Source organism: Echinops telfairi, unplaced genomic scaffold (genome assembly GCF_000313985.2).
Source record: "Echinops telfairi isolate 266 unplaced genomic scaffold, ASM31398v2 ScPeMD7_7423;HRSCAF=8461, whole genome shotgun sequence".
In the NCBI taxonomy this organism is placed as follows: Eukaryota; Metazoa; Chordata; class Mammalia; order Afrosoricida; family Tenrecidae; genus Echinops; species Echinops telfairi.
Window position 1 is genome coordinate 1 of NW_022111323.1, and position 7,152 is coordinate 7,152.

The following is a 7,152-nucleotide window of genomic DNA, read 5'->3' on the forward strand; positions in this document are numbered from 1 at the left end:
ACAGAGATTTCCTTAAAACTTAGAAAACTTCATTTTTGTTATGCTGTGTTTGGTTCAGAAATATCTGTGCTTCTTTTTGAGATTTAATTGTTACAAGCGTTTGATTTGGTAGGTTCAAATGAAATTATTGTGAGTTGGAATTGGCTCGATGGAAGTAGGAAGAAAAAATAAGTGATTATTAACTAAAGTATCTTCTATTAAAAAAAAAAAAAACCAATTTTTAAACCTCACTCTATATTTAATCTTTTTACCTGTAGTTGGATTACATTGATTGTTTTTTGAATGTTGAACCTTTGCTGCATTCTTGGTATGAATCCCACTTGGTCATGATGAATTATTTTTTGATATGCTGTTAGATTCTGTTGGCCAAGATTTGGTTTAGGATTTTTGCATCTATAGTCATGAGAGACATCTGTCTGAAGCACTCTATCCTTTTTTTGGTCTTTGCCCGGTTTGGCTATAAGTGTAATGTTGGCTGCATAGATTGAGTTTGGGAGTTTGCTAACCCTTTATGTTCTGGAAGAGTTTGTGTAGGATTGGTGTCAGGTCTTCTCTGAATGCTTGGTAGTAATCTCCTGTGAAGCCATCTCGACTGGGGCTTTATTTGGTTGGGAGTTTCTTGATGACCTTGTCTATTTCCTTTGTTGCCATAGGTCTGATCAAGTTATTAATGTCCATATGCATTAAATTGGGGAGAGAGTGATTTTCTAAGTATTTGTCCATGTCCCCCAAATTATTGAGTTTCTTGGAATACAGTCTTTTGTAGTGTTGCGTAACTAACCTTTTTATGTCATTGGGGTTTGTTGTGACTTCCCCTGTTTCATTCTTAATTCTAGATATTGACATCTGGTCCTTTTCCCCTTTGTTACATTTGCCAGCAGTTTGTCGATTTTGTTGATCCTTTCAAAGACGTTTTACTATGTTGATTCTTTCCACTGTTCTTCTGCTTTCCAGTTTATTTTTTTGCACTCTAATTTTTATGACTTATTTTCTTTTGCTGTTGGCTCTGCTCTAGCTGCTGAGGGTGCTAAGTTAAGTTGCTGATCATACTTTTCTTTATTCATGTGTGGATTTATTGCAATAAAGTGACCTCTGATCAATGCCTTTGCTGTATCCCATAGGCTTTAGCATGTTGTATTGATTTTTCTAATTTTTTGTTAGGAACTTAATTTTCTCTCTAATTTGAATTAATACCCATTTGTTTTTAGAAGCATATTATTAAGTCTCCAGGTGTTCGGTTTTTTGTTCTTTCTAAAGTAAATTTCTGATTTTAGAGTATTGTAGTAACAGAATGTGGTTTGAATGACCTCTATGTGTTTGAATTGTCTCAAGCTTGTCTTGTCTCCCAGCATGTTGTCTACTTTCAAGTATTAGTTGTGTACATTGAAGAAGAATGTGTATTTTTTGCATGTTGGTTGGAGAGCTCGAAAATGTCTATTAGGTCGAGTTGTTTGACTGTGTTGTTCAGGTCCTCGGTTTCTTTATTGAGTTTCTTACCTGTGGATCTATCTTTCTTTGAGAGCAAAGTATTAAAATCACCTAATATAATTGTTGTCCGGTGATTTCTCTTTCCATCTTTTTAAGAATTTGGGTGATGACTTTTAAAAGTCTTTAATTGGGAACATATATGTTTATTATGTTTATGGGTTCTTGGTCTACTGATCCATGGAGCATTATGTAATGTCCATTTGTATCTCTCATTATGCCATGTAATTTGAGGTCTATTTTGTCCAAGATTAGTATTTGCACCCCTGCTTCTTTTTTATTGCCATTTGCCTGGTAAAATTTTCACCATCATTTGACTCTGTCTACTTTTGTCTGTGAGTTTGAGATGTGTCTCTTGAAGGCAACAGATTGCTGGATTTCGTTGTCTAATCCAGTCTGCTACTCTCTGTCTTTTAATCCATGCGTTCAAACCATTGTACATTCAGTGTAACTAAATCTAAATGTAGAGTTTTTTCCATCTCGTACTATTTGTGTTTAACATTTTCCTTTATTCTCCTTTATAGGATGGTGTGTGTGTGAAGAGTTTATACTTGTCTTCATATCTCCATTAGCTCTATAATGTTTTGGGTACTGTTATCAGTGTGTTGGTTTTTCGGTGGCGTTACATCCTGTGGTGGTCCCATGTTTGTGTGCTCTGGTTGTTATTTTTCTGCCCATAAAGAACCAGAAAGTATTTTTTTGTAATGTTGGTTTTGTTTTTAATAAATACTCTAAATGCTTCCTTATCAGAAAATGTAAATACGTCCTTCAAATTTGACAGAGAGCTTTGCTGGATAAAGGGCTTGTGGGTTGCAATTGTTGTCCTTCAGTTTTTGGAACATGTTACTCCAGTTTCTTCTTTCCTGCATTATCTCTGTGGAGAGGTCTGAGATTATTATCTGTTTACCTTTATGTGTGAGTGTTGGTTGTTTTTTTTCCTCTTGAGCTGTTCTCATGATTCTCTTTTTTCCTTGAACTTGGACAGTTTATATGTCTTGATGTGTTTTGGGGGGTGTTGGTATTGGTGTTGGTGATCTAATTGGTGTTCTCTCTGCTTTCTGAATGATTATCGTCTCCTCCTTTGTGACATTGGGGCAATATTATTCCCCAAATCCCCTTACTATTTTAACTGTAGGCTTATTTCAAACTTCCTGCTCTGGGACCCCAATAATAATGTTTTGTTCCATGGAGTCCCACATCCTCCTCAGGCTTTCTTCTGATTGTTTTGGTTTTTTGCTTGACAGTTTCTCTTGCTGATTTCTGCCTGGTTATCTTCGGCAGCACTGATACAGTTCTCAATCTCTGTCATTCTATTAACAACATCCATCACCTTTTCTATCTATTTCTGCTATGTTACTCCTTAACTCTTGGACTTGGCTTAGGTGTAAGGATTCTAGTATTTCTATTTTTTTTTAATTTGTTTTCAAGATTGATCTGCTAATTTCCTGAATTGCACTAAGTAGTATTCTCAAGCATTCTTTCACTGGAAGTTCAAAGGCTGCTGCTTCTGTGTAAACCATTTTGTTTGCGCCATCTTTAGTAATTGACCTTTTTTCTCTAGATTTTTACAGCAGCTGCAGGTGTTGGCTCTTGCTTCCCTGGCATTTTGGGTGAATGTTATCTTCTGCGATGTGTAAGGGGACTTGCTCTTTTGGTTAGGGGGTATCAGATAGGTGCTGGTAAATCATATTTTGCATAGATAAGGAGGGAGTGTTAGTTGGTTGAGAGGGCTAATTAGAGTTTAGGTGTTCTGGAGTAGGTTTTACGTGGTGGTGCTAACCATAGGAAGTATTCCCGTAGGTATAGTAATTTTTAATGAATTGGGGAAGAGGGTTATGGAAGATGTGATTGTACTTGGTGAGTAAAAGGAGGTTGTGTGTTGCTGAAGTGGAAGGAACAGGTTCCAGAGGTTATTGTGATTGGGGTAAGGGAGGGGTATATTTAATCTACCAGAGTCCCCTGTAGACCCAGAGTATTATGTAGGAACAGTGTTTGGTGGTATACTGTTTTACTACCTACCTAGGGTGTCAGGCATGAGATTCAGACTAGGGGATGATTTTGTGTCTGGTATGGCTTCAAGGGCTGTCTTCTTGTGATTTCAGTTAATTACTGTGAGAGACTGTACCGCTGGTGAATCTGGTCACAGGGGATGGGATTTTCTCTTTTCGGATGGTGAAGGTGGCCTAGTGGTGGTGGTGCTGGGTCTGTTCCTGTCATCTACCAAGGTAGCCTAGGGCATACAGCAATGTCATCCTCAGTGGGGTGGTGTCTTATGTGGAAGTCTTGTTTTTATTGACTTGCTATTTTGTGGTCTTTGAGCAGACTCTCCAAGACTTCCCTAGGACTGCTTTTAAGAACCTGGTGGTTTCCCCCTGATTTGTTAAGTTAAAGCTTTGTTAATGAGCCAGGTGTGTAATGACTGCAATCTGAAGTTCAGGAAGCTAACACAGCCTCAGAATGATTGTTTTTAAAGGTCTTCCAAGGTATCTTGGTATGGGACTGTGTGACATTGTTCCCTAGGCAAGGGAGATTAGATTGGTCGAGTGAGTTTGGGGCTCACTGAGTCTGTGTTCTCCACCATGCCCACTCTTAGATGCTGTGTTGGCTCACTCCGGAGTAGTTCCATAGGCTGTGTTCTGGGGATGTGTGATCTGCCTCGGGTAAATGACCCAGGGGTTTCTAATTGGCAGATACTGCTGCTCTCTGACTGTAGTAAATTTGTACTAAAGTAATTATCTTTTGTTACCGTATGCTGACAAGACAGGAGTGGAGCTGTGGAGAAGGGGAAAATAGGGTGAATGATGCAGTCCCTCTGCTCTTGGACAGGGAGGGGAGGTGCAAAGCTCAAGAATGCACAAGCAGAGAGGGAAGCACCAGGGTGAGCTCTCAATGCTTGTATCTAGAGGCTAACCATGGGCCTGGGAATATGACCCACACTTGGTCAGCAGTATGTCTGGGGAAATTACAGCATGCTTGAAGGTCTTGGATCTAGGGTGCAGGAAGGGGTGATTCCATCTCACTGGTCTTGGTGAGGGGTGTGGAAACCTCACAGACAAGCACAGTGAAGTTAGAGCACCACAGCAAGCTCTAGAATCACTCTGTGGGCAAAAATTGGAAGGAAGGTCTGAATCACAAAACCTAGGATACTGGGATTGTATTTCTAGCATTCCATTTCCCAAGATTGGCCTCCTTACCTCTTAATTTTCCAATCTAACAATGGGAGCACAGAGCAGAAGTCCCCAATTTCCTCATTGATGATCCTTGTAGCACTGAGATTCATTTGCACTTAATTTCTCTTAATTCATGTTGAATTCATTTTTGTTAATGGGGCAAGATATAGTTCCTATTCTTTTCTTCTGCAGATGCAGATCCAATTTTACCAGCATAATTTGTTGAAGAGGCTGCCTCTTTTTCATTTAATGATTTTTGGTCCTTAGTTGAAAAGCATTTGTCTGTAGGTGGAGGCATTTATTTCTGCTTTTCCTATCCTGTTACACTAGTCTATATATTTATTGTTGTACAAGTACCAGGTTGTTTTGAAGATTGTGGCTATATAATAGGTTTGAGGCCATGTAGTGCAAAGTCTCCTGTTTCGTTCTTCTTTTTAAGGAATTATTAGTTTATCCTAGATCTTGTCCCTCTCCATATAAAGTTGGTAATTAATTTTTCCATTTATTTATAGAATGAAGTTGGTATTTGGATCAGAATTGCATTTTATTTATAGATTGCTTTCAATAGTATTGACATTTTCACAATACTAAGTATTCTTACCCAGAAACAAGGAATATTTTTCCATTTGTGTAGTTCTCCTTTGGTTTCTTGTGATAGTTTTCTGCAGTTTTCATTGTAAAGGTCTTTCGTTTCTTTGATTATGTTTATTCCTAAATATTTCATGTTGCGTGTGTGGCTATTGTAAATGATATTGTTTTCTTGACGTCTTTTTTGAGATTTCTCTTCCCTGGTATATAGTAATCCAATTGATTTCTGCTTGTTGATCTTGCTTCCTGTTACTTTACTATATCCCTCAATTCTTTAAAATGATTTTTTTGTGTGGAGTCTTTGGGGTTTCCAATCATAGTAGTTTCATCTTTTCTTTGATTCATTGTATTCCTTTTATTTGTTTTTGTTGCCTAATGGTTCTAGCTAAGACTTCTAGCGCGATGTTGAATAAGAGTGGAAAAAGGGGCATCCTTGTCTGATCCCCATTTTCAGGAAAAATACTTCTAATATTTTGCCATTGAGTGGGATGTTCACTGTTGGATTTTCATATATAGCCTTCATTATGCTGAGGAATTTATCTTCTATTGCTATTTTGTTGAGTATTTTTATTAGAATTGAGTGTTAGAGAGTGTCAAATGCATCTATTAATATGATCAGATAGTTCTTTTTCTTGTTTATGCGTTAGATTACTATGGTAATTAGGTATTTTTGTGTCAACTTGAAGGTGCATGAAAGTGTAGGGATAGAGTCAAACCTGTTAATCAAATGGCAATTTGATGACCCTTAATTGTATAAAAGTGTGAGACACTGGCAACTGCTAACTCTAACCCCCTTTACCTTCCTTCTTTCTGGGACTGGGGCACTGACCCTGAGAGATAATGGAGGCCTGTCATGTTTCCACCGACCTTGAATTCGCATGAATCTGTGGTCTGTGATCTTCCTGAATTATGCACCATTGCACGTGGCTGCATGAGTCTGAAGAGGGACTTATGGACTATTGTGGCATTTACATAATTTGTCAACTTGCAAAGGGGTGGTGTCTAGCCCGTCAATCGGGTTGCAGCTTCATGACTTCATTTGGAGGCAGCAGAGATAAATAACTCACTGGAGGCCAGACACACACACTCTCTGCTACACATTCCTGTTGAAAAGCCACATGGAGCCACGCTGATGGAGCCAGAGTCCTGGAGCTGGAAGAGCCACGTGGAGACCCCTGCCAGCGCTGAAATGCTTCCACTGTCACTGGATCCACAAGACCTCCCACCCACTGGCTCGTGATCTTCCTGCATTTGGAGTCATTGCATGTGTTGTGTGAGTCTGAAGAGGAATTTATAGACTGGTATCAGATATATGGGCTAATATCAGACTTATAGACTTGATCTGGACTGATCTGGGATGTTTTCCCAATACACAATTGCTCTTTGATTCAAAGTGCCCTATTACACACATATTAGTTTCTCCCTGGATTTGTTTCTCTAGTCTACCCGGATTAACACAATTAATATTGGACTTATGGCCTTGAGTTAAACTGAGCTGGGGAACTTTCTTGCTATATAATTACTTCTTGATACAAAGCACTTTATTATACATATATGAAAGTCACTGCATTTGTTTTCTAGTCAATCTGGCCTAACACAATTATACTGGTTGGTTTTCTAATGTTGAACCATCCTTGCATCCCTGGTATGAATGAGGGATGTTGATACAGCTATTGAAGCATTACATTTAAAGTGAGGTTCTTGTAGGCAACACATTGTTGAATCTGTTTATCCTTTTTAGGAAAACAATTTCAATATTTAACTCAAAAATGAATTATTGATATAGTTGGAATAATATCTATGATGCTTATAGCGCTTTTTAAATTGTTTTTCCTTTTTACTTCTTTATTTTCCTTCCTTTGATTTTCATTGAACATTTTATAAGTAATTCACTTTATCTCTGCTTTTT